Raw genomic sequence first — 17,759 nt, forward strand, 5'->3', positions numbered from 1 at the left:
ATAAGGCGCAGATAGAGAGGATAAGGAGGTGCAGAAGCTGAAGGTTGAGTAAGCCAGTCAACCAAGTCTGGTGCGTCTTTTGAGCATACACCTTCTGCAACTTCCCACTTAGGTTTCGGTCTGGTGCACCTGCCCGACCCCTACAATCCCTGCGGAATGGCCTGCCTCATCCTCTGCCTGTCATTTTCAAAATGAGCCTGTGAAAAAAGTCCCTATAAAGAAGAGCAGTATTTGTGGAAGAATGCATATCACACCCCTTCTTCAATCACTTTTTTTGTTGGCAAATGGTATATCATACCAGTAGAAATTATTTGTTCCAATGTCGTTTATCACTATCTGTAGCTGAGGTGACGCAGCAAAACCGCAAACAAATGCTGCACTAACCAAATGCACTATATAGAAAGTATATTATTTGGATATAACACCCCTGCCTCAATCAGTTTTTTTGGGGGGCAACTGGTATTTCACACCAGTAGAAATTTGTTCCAATAGCGTTTGTCACTCTGTGTAGCTGCAGTATTGCATAAGAACCGTACACAACTTCTGCACAATACAAATGCACTATAATATACTTTCTATGTTAGAAAGTATATTATAAGTATATTACACCCCTCACAGTATATTACACCCCTATATCACACCTATCGATAGCACATCTATACCAGTCCTTAAAAGGACTTTTGTTGTCCTATTAGCTAGCGTTTGGTGTCCCTAACAGTCTGTCCCTGCTCCACACAGCAACCACTCCCTACACTGACAAAAGACTGAAAGTAAAATGGCGGCCAGATCAGGTCTATTTATAATGTAGGGCGTATGTCCATGTGCTGAAACATCTCAATTGGCTGTCCTATACCACCTTGATGGATGTGTCATGGGTCAAAGTTCTTCACAATGTAAAGAATATCACACCGGCGGACATCACCATATGTCCGCCCGTTCGCCGAACCGCAAACAAGCAAAGTTCGCCTCAAAACGACCGCTGGGGCGAACCACAAGGCCATCTCAAGAAATTGATATATGGCAGGCCTCAATCAGTTGTTAGTTGAAGCTGGTATATCACCCTCAAGTAGTAATTTTGTGGACGCAGGTATATGGAATACTTCAATCACTATTTTGTGGAAGCTGATAAATCACAGCGCTTAATCAGTATTTTCTGGAAGCAAACAAATGCACTATTATATACTTTCTATGTAAGAAAGTATATTATACGTTTATTACACCCCTCAGTAAGTCACACCTATCGATATCACACCTATACCAGTCCTTAAAAGGACTTTTGTGGACCTATTAGCTAGCGTTTGGTGTGTTTAACAGTCTGTCCCTGGTCCAAAATGCAACCTCTCCCTACACCGGCAAAACACATAATGTAAAATGGCTGCCAGATCGGGTTCTGTTATAGGGTGGGGGTGTGTCCATGTGCTGAAATGCCTCAATTGGCTGTCCCGTCCCACCTGATGGATGTGTCTTGGGTCAAAGTTCGGCAAAATGCAAAAGAATACGGCGCGCACAGACATCACCATATGTTTTCTTGTTTGGCAGATCACTAATACGCTGAGTTCGCTGCGAACCGACCGCAAGGCCATCACTAATGAGGAGCACTACGTATGTAAAACACAGAGAGGTGCTGCTGTAATATACAACTGGAGCAAAGGGTACCAGAAACTTGTCCAGTGAAGTAGATTCAGCTTATATAGAAAATGGGCAGAAAACACTGCTCCTGTGTGGGCACATATGTGTATAGTCTAGGTTTGCAGCTTAGTCAGTGCCAGAGCAGCCATAGTAAATAGAAGTTTTAATTCAAAGTTTTAATTTGTTTTTACAATATCTAGACATATAAAACCTTTACATATGTGATATTGTTGCAATCATACTGACCCAGAGAATAAGGGGCACATGTCAGTTTTGCCGCAAAGGGAATGCTGTAGGGACAAAACCCAATAAAAAGGTGCAGGAATTGAATTTTTTTCCAAAACCACCTCATTTGGAATTTTTTTCCCGCTTACCACTACACTGTATGACACATTAAATGGTGGCTTTAGAAAGTATAGCTTATCCTGCAAAAAACAAGCCCTCATATGGATATGTGAACAGAAAACTTAAAAAGTTATGGCTCCAGGAAAATAGGTAAAACTGTCCCTTATCGGGGAAATATGATGTTTAAACACACGTTATGGAATTGAAAAAAAAACTAAAAAAACTGCGGCTTGTTGGAGTAATACGTGTTCAAAAATTCTGCCTTTTTGAGGTCACAATGTCTGCCCATATGACACGCACAAGTGTTAATTGTCAGAAAGAAAACTGGATCATTCTGAAAGAGCATTTAAAATTCTCCCTTATTATTGGGAGCAGCAGCAGTACAGTGTGGATGTGGAAAGGGTAGGGTATTAGAAGCAGCTGGCCGTAATAGAAGCGGCAGCATAGCATGGAACATACAAGGCAGTAGATCAGCTGTCTATGGGTAATAGTAGTATAAAAAGTACTAGCAGTAATAGTAGCGGTAGAAGTGTTAATAGTAGTGACAGTTGGGCATTAGCAATGAGGAGGAGCAGCTGAAGGGGTGGCGGCATCAGAAATATGGTACATGTTGGCAGGCAGACAGCAGCATGATGGAGGCAGCAGCAGCCATATGGAACATGATGAAAGGCAGCCAACAGCTGTGGCATGAAGGTGGCAGTGGCATGATGGAGGAAGGCAGCCATATGGAACATGAGGTAGAAAGGCAACATGATGGTACACAGGACAGGATGACAGGCATGCAGGCAGCAACTGTAGCAAGATGAGACACCGTCACAAAGGCCAGATCTATTTATTGGCCTTAGCCAGAGGAGAGTAAAAATCCTCCTGTACACGGCCTGGTTAATTTTGAGAAAAGTTATGTTTTGAACACTGGTAGGGGACAACTTTCTTCATTTTGTTGTCACTACGTCCCCTGCAGTGCTGAAAAACCTCTGTGTAACACCACTGTTCTAGTCTGTCTGCCCAGAAATGAATGGGGTCAGGGAACAGGACATGTGACAGACACAGGCCAGAGTGTAAGAAGGCCTGAATCTGGGTGTTGAGGTGGAAGGTCTCTGCTTTCTGACTAGCCTCAGCCTGGAGCGGCACATGACATAACTGCTTCATCATGCTGAGGAGACTGACCTGGCTTCTGCTGCTGTGGCTTCTGCTGCTTATGGCAGCGGTAGATGAGTGACTCTGAAGGGGTTGGAGAGGGGCCTACCTTTTAGACACGGCAAGCTGTGTACACAATGTTTCCCGGTAATAACTAGTGATGAGAGGCAGCGGCAATATTTGAATTTGCAATATTTTGTGAATATTTTGAAGAATATTCATCATATATTCGTGAATTCGCGAATTCGAGATTGTATTCTTGATTGTGAAAATCAGCAATATAATATTAGCGTAGTGCGCATGAAATGCTGGCGTGGGGTAGGTAACTTTTCTATTGGTTGCTAGGGATGTTGATAAGCTGCGACAAAGCCTTCTCATTGGCCAACAAACTAGAAGAAAGAAGGGATGAACACCTGATGTGCACTGTGTTAAAAAAAAAGATAAAAATAAATGAATATTCATCATTACGAATATATAGCACTATATTCTAAATATTCGCAAATTCTTCAAGTGCCGATATTCGCGACACTAGAAATAACATATTTTTTACTCCCTTTCAGAGGGAGGAACACATTCCCCTATTTTACTTTGATATGAAGGGTCTAAAAGCATGGCTATCCAGTAATCATTGAACTGCTTTCACGGACGGTGTACAGGAAACAAGACAATGCAACATGCATATATGACTCACTGGATCCAAAGCTAAGGAACCAAAAGGGAAACCCCTGCACAAAACCTGGCACTTTCCCTGGCTGCTCAGCTATTGCAAAAATCCCAAAGGTGGATGGTTGCATATCCACGTACCTCGACTATATAACACCTGAACACCCTACAATAGTGAGGGGACACGACCACCGTCTCCCTACACCAGACACGGAGGGAGTCAGGGTCACCTGGGATCCAGCAAACAGAAAATAACAGATAAATGTACAGCACTTAACTTGGTAGCAGACTGGGAAATAGGATCAGCATGCACACACACTCCAGGAAGAAGTATAAGCCGCCCAGTAATGAATTATGGGGGGGAATTTAAAGGGAAGCAATCAGTCCAACTACATGATAGCTGAGAGAGGCTAACGAGATGAGGAATTGAACACCAGAACAAAGAAAACTCCAGAAGGAGGTGTCACGGACGGTGTACAGGAAACAAGACAAAGCAACATGCATATATGACTGAGTGGATGCAAAGCTAAGGAACCAAAAGGGAGACCCCTGCACAAGACCTGAGACTTTCCCTGGCTGCTCAGCCTATGCAAAGATCCCAGAGGTGGATGGTTGCATATCCACGTACCTCGACTATATAACCCCTGAACACCCTACAATAGTGAGGGGACACGACCACCGGCTCCCTACACCAGACACGGAGGGAGTCAGGGTCACCTGGGATCCAGCAAACAGAAAATAACAGATAAATGTTCAGCACTTAACTTTGTATCAGACTGGAAAACAAGATCAGCATGCACACACACTCCAGGAAGTAGTATAAGCCGCCCAGTAATGCACCATGAGGAGGAATTTAAAGGGAAGCAATCAGTCCAACCACATGACAGCTGAGAGAGGCCAACGGGATAAGGAACTGAACAGCACAACAAAGAGAACTCAAAGAGGAGGTTCTGAAAGGCTTCTGTCAGAGCTTCTCAGCTGTCTGGTTGTGACAGTACCCCTCCCTCTACGAGTGGACTCCGGACACTCAGAACCCACCTTCTCAGGATGGGACCTATGGAAAGCCCTGATGAGACGAGAGGCCTTAATGTCCGTCACTGGGACCTACATCCTCTCCTCAGGACCATAACCCTCCCAATGAACAAGGTACTGAAGAGAACCGCGGACAAGATGAGAATCCACAATCCTAGAGACCTGAAATTCAAGATTCCCATCAACCATTATCGGAGGAGGAGGCAAAGGCGAGGGTACAATGGGTTGAACATAAGGTTTCAATAAGGACTTATGAAAAACATTATGGATCTTCCAAGTCTGAGGAAGATCAAGACGGTAGGCAACAGGATTGATGACAGACAGGATTTTGTAAGGCCCAATAAACCTAGGACCCAACTTCCAGGAGGGAACCTTCAATTTGATATTCTTGGTAGACAACCACACCAGATCACCAACATTCAGGTCCGGACCAAGCACACGTCTCTTATCTGCCACACGCTTATATCTCTCACTCATGCTCTTTAGATTATCCTGAATCTTTTGCCAAATAGATGACAAAGACGAGGAGAATCTGTCCTCATCAGGTAAACCAGAAGACCCCTCTCCCAAGAAAGTCCCAAACTGCGGATGAAACCCATATGCACCAAAAAATGGTGACTTATCAGAGGACTCCTGACGACGGTTATTTAAAGCAAACTCAGCAAGGGAAAAAAGAACACCAATCCTCTTGATTCTCCGCCACAAAACAGCGCAGATATGTCTCCAGATTCTGATTGACGCGCTCTGTCTGGCCATTCGACTGCGGGTGGAAAGCAGAAGAGAATGACAACCGAACCCCCAAGCGAGAACAGAAAGCCTTCCAGAATCTGGTAACAAACTGCGTGCCCCTATCAGAGACTATGTCTGAAGGAATACCGTGCAATTTGACAATGTGATCAATAAATGCCTGCGCCAGCGTCTTAGCATTGGGCAAACCAGGAAAAGGGATGAAATGCACCATTTTGCTAAAACGGTCCACCACCACCAGAATCACAGTCTTCCCCGAGGAACGAGGCAGGTCCGTTATAAAGTCCATGGACAGATGTGTCCAAGGATGGGAAGGAATGGGTAAGGGAAGGAGAGAACCTGATTGCCGTGAATGAGGGACTTTGGCACGAGCGCAAGTCTCGCAGGCTGCCACAAAACCCTCAACCGACTTACGAAGCGCAGGCCACCAGAATCTCCGAGCGATGAGATCCAGTGTGGCTCTTGCCCCCGGGTGCCCAGCAAGGAACGTATCGTGGTGTTCCTTAAAAATCTTGTGTCTTAAAGCGAGAGGCACAAACAACCTCCCAGGAGGACAAAGATCAGGAGCCTCTGACTGGGCTGCCTGCACCTCTGCCTCCAATTCAGAAAAAAGAGCAGAGACCACCACACCTTCAGCCAAAATGGGACCCGGGTCTTAAAAATTCCCGCCTGTCATGGAACCATGAACCAGACGTACAAGAGATAAGTGGAAAATAAGAAGGTTTTATTGAAGAGCAAGCCGTAAGCAAAGTCCGAACGGATGGCTAAACCGAAGCAGGGTCTTGCGGAGACAGAGGTCAGGAACCAGAAGGGTAGTCAGACGAAGCCAGGAACAGGAACCAACGGGGTAGTCAGACGAAGCCGGAATCAGGAACCAACGGGGTAGTCAGACGAAGCCGGAATCAGGAACCAACGGGGTAGTCAGACGAAGCCGGAATCAGGAACCAACGGGGTAGTCAGACGAGGCCAGGATCAGGAACCAGAAGCAGCAGCAGTCTTGGAAGCATGTGAACACAGGAGGACCAAGCAAGGAACTGAAGCCACAGACCTCCTATATATATGAGCTGGGCATCCAGCTCCTCCCAGTGGGAAGGAGGAGCCGCAGGGTGGGAGGCTACAAGAAAACCCAGAAACCAAGATGGCCGCCAGCACATGTCAAACGAAGGGAACAGCAAGGAGGTAAGACCATGACAGTACCTCCCCCTCAAGGGCCCCTCCTCCGCGGAGTAAGGAACGGTTTCTGAGGGAAGCGTGCGTGGAAGGCTCGGAGCAAGACAGGAGCATGGACATCTGCGGAGGGAACCCAGGAACGCTCCTCTGGACCATAACCACGCCAATGGACCAAAAACTGCACCCGGCCGCGGACCAGGCGTGAGTCCAGGATATTGCTCACCTCATACTCCTCACGATTGCCCACTTGGACCGGACGAGGCCGAGGAATCGAGGAAGTGAAACGATTACACACCAGTGGCTTCAACAGGGAGACATGAAACACGTTGGAGATCCGCATGCCAGGAGGAAGCGCAAGGGCATAGGCTACCGGGTTTACCCTGCGAAGCACTCGGAAGGGACCAACAAAGCGAGGCGCCAGCTTGGGAGTGGGCACTCGAAGGTTGAGGTTGCGGGTGGACAACCATACGCGGTCTCCGACCTGGTAGGAAGGAGCGGGCGCTCGTCTGCGATCAGCCTGGAGTTTCTGGCGCTGCGCAGAGACCTCAAGGGACCTCTGGATCCGTACCCAAGAAGCACGTAGGACGGAAAGGTGATCCTCCACAGCCGGAATATCCTGGGGAGAGAATACCTCCGGTAACACGGCAGGTTGGAACCCATAATTGGCCATGAAGGGAGACGTCCCAGAGGAAGAGTTCACCGCCGTGTTCCTGGCAAACTCAGCCCAAGGCAGGAGGTCAACCCAATTGTCTTGGTGATCGGAGACATAGCAACGAAGGAATTGCTCCAAGGCCTGATTGGATCGTTCTGCGGCCCCATTGGACTGAGGGTGGTAGGCCGAGGAGAAAGAGAGATGAATCCCCAACTGGGAGCAAAAGGCGCGCCAGAACCTGGACACAAACTGACTCCCCCGATCCGACACAATCTCCTTGGGCAAACCGTGCAACCGGAAGACCTCCCTGGCAAAAATCGAGGCCAACTCTTGTGCAGAGGGTAACTTCTTGAGAGGAACACAGTGGCACATTTTGGAAAACCGATCCACAATCATGAGAATGACCGTATGGCCTCGGGATGCAGGGAGGTCCACAATGAAATCCATCCCCAGGTGTGACCATGGACGCTCCCCGGTGGCTATGGGTTGCAAAAGGCCCAACGGAAGGTGCCGAGGGGACTTACTCTGGGCACAAACGGAGCATGCCGCTACATATGCGGCGATGTCGGAACGTAGAGAAGGCCACCAGAACAGACGTGAAACCGCCCAGGACAGCTGATTCTTTCCAGGGTGCCCCGCGGCCTTGGAGTTATGGTAGGTTCGCAACAACCGAGTGCGCAACTCCTCAGGCACAAAACATCTGCCGTTGGGTCTCCCAGAGGGAGCACCAGATTGAGCCGCCAAAATCTGCTCACCCAGAGGAGAAGTCAGGCTGGTGCGAATAGCGGCCAGGATCTGATTCGGGGGTATGACCGTAGTCGGAATCGACTCCTCCCCGGACAGCTCGGAGTACTGCCGTGATAAGGCATCCGCTCTGATGTTCTTGGAGCCGGGTAGGTAGGAGACCACGTAATTAAAACGTGACAAGAACAGAGCCCATCTGGCCTGACGTGGTGTCAATCTCTTGGCCTCAGAGAGGTAGGTCAGATTCTTGTGGTCCGTCAGGATGAGAACCGGAACCACCGAGCCCTCGAGCAAGTGCCTCCATTCTTTAAGGGCCTGCACGATGGCCAATAACTCCCTGTCACCAATCTGATAGTTGCACTCCGCGGAAGACAGTTTCCGGGAGTAAAACCCACAAGGAAGCAGAGGACCCTCTGGTGTTCTACGCTGAGACAGGAGGGCGCCTACTCCCGTCTCAGACGCGTCCACCTCGAGGACAAAAGGCAACCCAGGGTTGGGATGCGACAGAATCGGAGCCGACACAAAGGCGGACTTTAGAGCCTCAAAAGCTCGGATGGCCTCGAGCGGCCAGACCTGAGGATTACTGCCCTTCCTGGTCAGATCCGTGAGAGGCTTGGCTAGCATGGAAAAGTCCCTGATGAACTTCCGATAATAATTGGCGAAGCCCAAAAAGCGCTGCAGGGCACGAAGCCCACTGGGCTGGGGCCACTGTAAGACAGCCGAAACCTTCTCAGGATCCATGGAGAACCCCTCAGCGGAAATGATGTAACCTAAGAAGGTTACCTGGGATCGGTGAAATTCGCATTTCTCAAGCTTACCGAACAGCTTGTTCTCTCGTAAGCGTTGCAACACTCGTCTGACATCCAGAATGTGGGCCTCCATGGATGCAGAATATACCAAGATGTCATCCAAATAGACCACCACACACTGCTGCAACAGGTCACGGAAAACATCGTTGATGAATTCCTGGAAGACTGCGGGCGCATTGCACAACCCAAAGGGCATAACCAAGGATTCATAATGACCGGTCCTGGTGTTAAACGCGGTCTTCCACTCATCGCCCGCCTTGATCCTTACCAGGTTATATGCCGCCCTCAGGTCGAGTTTGGTAAAGACCGTGGCCCCTTTGAGGCGATCGAACAGCTCGGAAATCAAGGGTATCGGGTAAGCGTTCTTGATCGTGATGCGATTGAGACCCCTGTAATCGATGCAAGGCCTCAACTCGCCGCCCTTCTTTTTCACAAAGAAAAATCCAGCCCCTGCCGGGGACGAGGATTTGCGAATGTGTCCGCGTGAAAGCGCCTCCCTCACGTACTCCTCCATGGCCTCATTCTCCGCTACCGACAGTGGATAGACTTTGCCACGAGGAGGAACGGCACCGGATTGTAACTCTATGGCACAATCGTATGGGCGGTGCGGAGGTAGGGCAACCGCGCGCACCTTATCGAATACATCCCGGTACTCTTCGTATTCAGGAGGCAACAGAGAGTCCGAGGAAGTACACAGCAACTTGACAGGCCCATGGATGCAACTAGCCCCACACTGCGGTGACCACGAGAGGATCTCGACCGATCTCCAATCGAAAGTCGGATTATGCTTCTGGAGCCAGGGGTACCCCAAGACCACCGAGTAGTGTGGAGACGAAATAACCTGGAGACAGACCGACTCTCTGTGAACGGCACCAATGGCTATCCCCACTGGAAGGGTCTCATGAGTCACGTGTGGCGGCAGAAGGGGTCTGCCGTCTATCGCCTCAAGAGCCAGTGGGGAACCTCGAGGCTGCAGAGGAATGGAATTGGCGGCAACGAACACTCTATCAATGAACAAACCACCAGCACCAGAGTCCACCAACGCCTGGGTCGTCACCGAGCCCCCGACCCAGGAGAGGACAACCGTGATCAGTGGTTTGTCAACACGGGAAACCGGGGACGAGGAGACTCCACCCAAGATCTGCCCCCGACAGGACCTCAGGTGCGAGCGTTCTCCCGGACGGTTCGGACATGCCAACCGAAAATGCCCACCGAGACCACAGTACATGCATCGGCCCTCGCGTCTCCGGAGTACCCTCTCCCCCTCAGACAGGCGAGCAAACCCCAGCTGCATGGGTTCACCCCCAGACAAGTCATCCCCAGGAGGCGTGGGAGGAGAGGGAGGCACGGGTGGGACAGCAAACGTAGGCGCCAATCTGTTAGGAGACCTCCGCAGGCTCTCCTTAAAGGAAGGTCTCTCCCTGAGTCTGGTGTCAATCAAAATCAGGAAAGAAATAAGAGACTCGAGCTCCACTGGTAGGTCCTTAGCTGCAACCTCATCCTTCAAGGCATCCGAGAGACCATGAGAGAAAGCAGCGACCAGAGCCTCATTATTCCAGCCCACCTCTGCTGCCAGGGTACGAAACTCAATGGCGTATTCAGCTACGGATCGTGAACCCTGTCTGATGGACATAAGGAGCTTCGCAGCAGAGGCAGCACGAGCCGGCACATCGAATACCTTCCGAAGAGAAGCAACAAAACCGGAAAACTCGGCAACCACCGGATTGTTGTTCTCCCATAAAGGGCTGGCCCAGGCCAAGGCCTTGTCCGAGAGCAGCGAGATCAAGAAGCCCACCCTTGATCTCTCAGTAGGAAAGGCATGTGGCAGCAACTCGAAGTAAATGCCCACCTGGTTAAGGAAACCTCGGCACTGAGTTGGCTCTCCCCCAAAGCGCTGTGGAAGGGGGGCAGAACCGGTCATACCCTGAAACACCACAGGCGCAGCAACAGGTGTCAGGGTAGACTCTGGCGCAACAACCGGAGCGGCAGTAGGAGCGGGCCCAGGAGCGACAACCGACCCATCGGCAACGGAAGCTAAATGAGCTGTGCGTTCAAGCAGGGTTTGCAACGCCACAGCGAACCGACCCAACAGGTGATCCTGCTGATCAAGTCTGGCAACCAGCGTAGGTAGCGAGGGTGGCCCTGTACCGTCAGAATTCATGGCTTGGTCCTAATGTCATGGAACCATGAACCAGACGTACAAGAGATAAGTGGAAAATAAGAAGGTTTTATTGAAGAGCAAGCCGTAAGCAAAGTCCGAACGGATGGCTAAACCGAAGCAGGGTCTTGCGGAGACAGAGGTCAGGAACCAGAAGGGTAGTCAGACGAAGCCAGGAACAGGAACCAACGGGGTAGTCAGACGAAGCCGGAATCAGGAACCAACGGGGTAGTCAGACGAAGCCGGAATCAGGAACCAACGGGGTAGTCAGACGAAGCCGGAATCAGGAACCAACGGGGTAGTCAGACGAGGCCAGGATCAGGAACCAGAAGCAGCAGCAGTCTTGGAAGCATGTGAACACAGGAGGACCAAGCAAGGAACTGAAGCCACAGACCTCCTATATATATGAGCTGGGCATCCAGCTCCTCCCAGTGGGAAGGAGGAGCCGCAGGGTGGGAGGCTACAAGAAAACCCAGAAACCAAGATGGCCGCCAGCACATGTCAAACGAAGGGAACAGCAAGGAGGTAAGACCATGACACCGCCTCCCGGAAAACAACGTGACAGGGCATCTGCCTTCACATTCTTAACTCCAGGGCGGAACGTGACAACAAAATTAAACCTAGAAAAGAACAACGACCATCTGGCCTGTCTCGGGTTCAGACGCTTGGCTGACTCCAAGTAGGCCAGATTTTTATGGTCAGTAAATACGGTAATAGGGTGTCTGGCTCCCTCTAGCCAATGGCGCCATTCCTCAAAAGCCAACTTGATGGCCAACAATTCCCTATCTCCCACATCGTAATTTCTCTCCGCGGAGGAGAGTTTTTTCGAGAAAAAGGCACACGGTCGCCATTTGGCAGGAGAGGAACCCTGAGACAAGACCGCCCCCACACCCACCTCAGAAGCATCAACCTCAACTATGAAGGGTAAAGAAATATCTGGTTGCACCAAGATGGGAGCGGAAGCAAAACTCTCCTTGATATTAGAAAAGGCCTTACGCGCCTCTACTGACCAAGAAGAAAAATCTACCCCCTTTCTGGTCATATCAGTGAGTGGTTTAAAAATAGAGGAATGATTCAAAATAAACTTCCTGTAATAATTGGCAAAGCCCAAAAAACGCATCAGCGCCTTCTGATTCTCAGGAAGCTCCCACTCAAGCACAGCGCGGACCTTCTCGGGGTCCATGCGAAAACCAGAAGCGGAGAGAAGAAACCCCAGAAATTGAATTTCTGGAACCGCAAACACACATTTTTCCAGTTTCGCATATAATTTATTCTCCCGCAGGATGAGCAAGACCTGACGTAAATGTTCCTTATGAGTCTTGAAATCAGGAGAAAAAATCAAAATGTCATCCAAATACACTAATACAAATTTTCCCATCAAATGATAAAAAATGCTGTTCACGAAATGCTGAAAAACGGTTGGGGCATTCATCAAACCAAAAGGCATAACCAAATTCTCAAAATGGCCCTCAGGGGTATTGAAGGCCGTCTTCCATTCGTCTCCTTCTCTGACCCTGACCAGGTTGTATGCCCCTCTTAGATCTAATTTGGAAAATACTTTAGCCCCAACAACCTGGTTAAACAGGTCCGGGATCAGAGGAAGCAGATAAGGGTCACGAATAGTGATACTGTTCAGCTCCCTGAAATCCAGACAAGGTCTTAAAGAACCATCTTTTTTCTTAACAAAGAAAAAACCAGCAGCAACAGGTGACTTCGAGGGTCGTATGTGTCCTTTTCTCAGACTCTCAGAGATATAAGCACGCATAGCGATCCTCTCAGGTTGGGAAAGATTGTATAAACGAGATTTAGGCAGCTTGGCGCCTGGGATGAGATTAATAGGGCAATCGTACTCCCTGTGCGGGGACAAATCCTGAACTCCACTCTCAGAGAAGACATCCGAAAATTCAGAGAGAAAAGATGGTACAGTCTTAGTAGAAACCTCAGAAACAGATGTCGTGAGGCAATTCTCTCTGCAAAAGTCACTCCAACCATTTATTTGCCTCGCTTGCCAATCAATGGTGGGGTTATGTTTAGTGAGCCAGGGTAACCCCAACACTAGAGGAGTATGCAAACCGCTAAGGACGAAACATGACACATCCTTAACATGAGCATCACTCACAATTAAACGGATATTGTGAACTATGCCCTTTAATGATTTCTGAGAAAGTGGAGCGGAATCAATAGCAAAAACAGGAATATCCTTTCCCAAATTGCGCACCTGGAAACCATGAGTTATTGCAAATTGATTATCAATGAGATTGACAGCTGCTCCACTATCCACAAAAATCTCACAAAAAAATTTCTTGCTCTCTAGCGCCACCCTAGCAGGCAGGACAAAACGGGAACTACAAGCAAACGGAAAACCTTCAATTTCCGCCTCAACCCTGCCAATAGTAACAGACGGAACATTTTTAAAAGATTTTTTCCTGTTTGTTTCTTTATTACTCCCAGAAAACTGCCTGAATCTCCTAGAGGGACAAACATTTGCCAAATGATTTATACCTCCACAACAAAAACAAACCCTCCCATGCGAGCTGAATCTTCTATTGTCAGAAGCAATCAACCCCAGCTGCATGGGCTCATGCTCAGAAGGGGCTGACAGCGACCGAGACCCCTGCGCACAGAATGAGACCGCTGCACTGTCCTGGGACTGAGTATGACAGGAAGGAGTGATCTCTCCTCTCTCTCTAAGACGCCTGTCAATACGAACGGCCTGAGACATAGCAGAGTCCAAGGAAATAGGCCTCTCATGAAAGGCAAATGCATCTTTCAATCCCTCTGAAAGACCGTGGCAAAATTGACTTCGGAGTGCAGCATCATTCCAACCAGTATCAGCTGCCCATCTCCGAAATTCTGAGCAGTATATCTCTGCGGATTGTTTACCCTGGCATAATAGATGTAGTCTAGACTCAGCCAGAGCAATACGATCCGGATCATCATATATCTGACCCAGGGCTAAAAAGAATTCATCCACTGAACGGAGAGGCCGTGCCCCCTCCGGCAGCGAAAAGGCCCAAGACTGAGCGTTACCCCTGAGCAGCAATATAATGATCCCCACCCTCCGTTCCTCACCACCAGAGTAATGGTGAAGAAGGCGAAAATGGAGTTTGCAAGCCTCTCTAAAACGCACAAAATTCTCACTACCCCCGGAGAACGTATCCGGGAGCGAGATCTTAGGCTCAGAACAAACTCCATGAACGCAAGCTGAACCGGTCACTGAACCGGTCTCCGTGAGAAAAAGTCTTACGGAGATCAGCTACCTCCAATGAAAGACCCTGGAAGCGTTCAGCCAAAAGTGAAACCGAATCTATGCTTGAGACGGTTTTGGCGGCTTATAATGTCACGGACGGTGTACAGGAAACAAGACAATGCAACATGCATATATGACTCACTGGATCCAAAGCTAAGGAACCAAAAGGGAGACCCCTGCACAAAACCTGGCACTTTCCCTGGCTGCTCAGCCTATGCAAAAATCTCAAAGTTGGATGGTTGCATATCCACGTACCTCGACTATATAACACCTGAACACCCTACAATAGTGAGGGGACACGACCACCGGCTCCCTACACCAGACACGGAGGAAGTCAGGGTCACCTGGGATCCAGCAAACAGAAAATAACAGATAAATGTACAGCACTTAACTTAGTAGCATACTGGGAAATAGGATCAGCATGCACACACACTCCAGGAAGAAGTATAAGCCGCCCAGTAATGCATTATGGGGAGGAATTTAAAGGGAAGCAATCAGTCCAACTACATGACAGCTGAGAGAGGCTAACGAGTCGAGGAACTGAACACCAGAACAAAGAAAACTCAAGGAGGAGGTTCTGAAAGGCTTCTGTCAGAGCTTCTCAGCTGTCTGGTTGTGACAACTGCTTGATGTCAATTATATGCCTGTTACTACGAAAACAAGTGAGCATTAGAGATGTCGCGAACATAAAAATTTTCGTTCGCGAACGTGCAAACTGGGTGAACCACCATTGACTTCTATAGGCAGGCGAATTTTAAAACCCACAGGGACTCTTTCTGGCCACAATAGTGATGGAAAAGTTGTTTCAAGAGGACTAACACCTGGACTGTGGCATGCCGGAGAGGGATCCATGGCAAAACTCCCATGGAAAATTACATAGTTGACGCAGAGTTGGATTTTAATCCATAAAGGGCATAAATCACCTAACAATCCAATTTTTTTTTGAACAACGTGGTTTAAAACGTTTTAATCCATTGTGTGTATACGATCAGGTATGATGTTGTATCAATCAGGTAGTGTAAGGGTTACGCCCGCTTCACAGACATTGACAGACCAAACTCCCCTTTTAATGCACCGCAAACAGTTCATTTGCCCAACCGCAAACTTCCCATTTGCACAAGGTTGGATACCAAGCTAGCCATGTCCCGTTGATGTCATTTAAGATTTCTTCCTCCACCCAGCCACGTACAACACCAAGGGTCCCGGAAAGGTGAATTGAATTGATTTTTCGAATGGGGAGATGGTTAAAAAAAAGATCTGGCTCCCTCCCCTTTGTTTGAATCCACGGTCACTGCGTCTGTGCCGTGCAATTTACTGTCCCACCCGATATGAGTGCGATTTTCTATAGTTCTCTCTTCTCATTAGTTTAATCCCTGTTACGTCCCCCAATCTGGGGTCCATTTATTAAATGGATTTTTCGAACGGGGAGATGGTTAAAAAAACGCTGGCTCCCTCCCCTTTGTTTGAATCCATGGTCACTGCGTCTGCGCCGTGCAATTTACTGTCCCACCCGATATGAGTGGTATTTCCTGTAGTTCTCTCTTCTCATCAGTTTTATCCCTGTTACGTGACATCACCAATCTAGGGTCCATTTATTAAATTGATTTTTCGAACGGGGAGATGGTTAAAAAAAAACCTGGCTCCCTCCCCTTTGTTTGAATCCACGCCACGGTCACTGCATCTGCTCCGTGCATTTTACTGTCACACCCGAAATGGGTGCTATTTTCTGTAGTACTATTCTCATCAGTTTAATCCCTGTTACGTGACATCCCCAATCTGGGGTCCATTTATTAAATTGATTTTTCGAATGGGGAGATGGTTAAAAAAAAAACTGTCTCCCTCCCCTTTGTTTGAATCCATGCCACGGTCACTGCGTCTGCGCCGTGCAATTTACTGTCACACCCAATATGAGTGCTATTTTCTGTAGTACTATTCTCATCAGTTTAATCCCTGTTACGTCCCATATCAGGAATTGCCTTCGACTTCCTTCACAGTGACAGACCAAACTCTGATACACTAAACTGAATTCATTTTAGGAACCGGGAGATGGAAAAAGCATGGTCGGTCCTCTTGCTCCCAAGTTGGGGCACTGCGCGTGCACAGAGCAATGTGCTGTGACACCCTATATGAGTGGTGTCTTAACTAGTACTATTCCTAAAAGTTTAATCCCTGTTACGTCCCCTATCCGGGGACATGTGTCGAATTGATTAACCATTGTCGAATTAACAAACCATTACGACATACTGGAATAATTTAGTTCTGAGCTTTGCACTTGATTTGCATTGGAATTGATGGGGATTTTTAAAATTGTCCTTATTATTTCTAATAAACTATTAAGAGACTTTATTATGATTTTTTATTTTGTGTATTAAAAACCCACCCATACAAAAATAAATAAAAAAAATTAAGTTTTTCTATGAAAAAACATCCAGCCGTCCCGATCACTTTTGGTTTGATCATATTGAAGCAACGGCCTTATCATCTGGGGTGAGGCAACATTGCCAACACACTCATAGAGGTGATGATCGCTTCATTGTGATACGCAAGCCCCTTCACCACAACAAGGTAACAATCACGAAAGGGGAATTGACACTTGTATGTGCCTTTTTTTGTTTGTTTTGTTTTTGCAGCCACAGTGCAGCACCAGAGGCCAGAAAAATTAGGCATGTACACATGCCTGAAAAACAATGTTATTGTTGCAGCCGCTATTGTAGCAGCGGCCGGGGAAATTTCAAGACAGGTGACTAAAACATTGCGGCTTGAACCCTATTTGGTGGCGGAGAATTCACGAAAGTCATCCGGTATGCAGACATTAAATACAGCAGCGTGGGAACCATTTTGAGGCCAAAGCATGTCATCAGGCCTTTTGTTAGTTAAACGTATCCCCTACTGTCAGTCCCTTCGGGATCCATGCCTCATTCATCTTAATGAAGGTGAAGTAATCAACACTTTTTTGACCGAGGCGACTTCTTTTGTCAGTGACAATGCCTCCTGCTGCACTGAAGGTCCTTTCTGACAGGACACTTGAAGCGGGGCAGGCCAGAAGTTCTATCGCAAACTGGGATAGCTCAGGCCACAGGTCAAGCCTGCACACCCAGTAGTCAAGGGGTTAATCGCTCCCCATTGTGTCGATATCAAGCAGTTAAGGCGAGGTAGTCTGCTACCTGTCGGTCGAGTCGTTCTCTAAGGCTGGATCCCGAAGGGCTGTGGCGATGTGTAGGACTGTAAAAGCTCTGCATGTCCTCCATCAACAACACATCTGTAAAGCGTCCTGTCCTTGCCACCGTGGTCATGGTAGGAGGAGGATTACTTTCACCTCTTCCCCAGTTAGATTCCCGTTGTGCTGTGACATCCCCCTTATAAGCTGTGTAAAGCATATTTTTTTGTTTGGTTTTGAACTGCTGCATCCTTTCTGACTTCCGG

Source organism: Bufo gargarizans, chromosome 4, assembly GCF_014858855.1.
Source record: "Bufo gargarizans isolate SCDJY-AF-19 chromosome 4, ASM1485885v1, whole genome shotgun sequence".
In the NCBI taxonomy this organism is placed as follows: domain Eukaryota; kingdom Metazoa; phylum Chordata; class Amphibia; order Anura; family Bufonidae; genus Bufo; species Bufo gargarizans.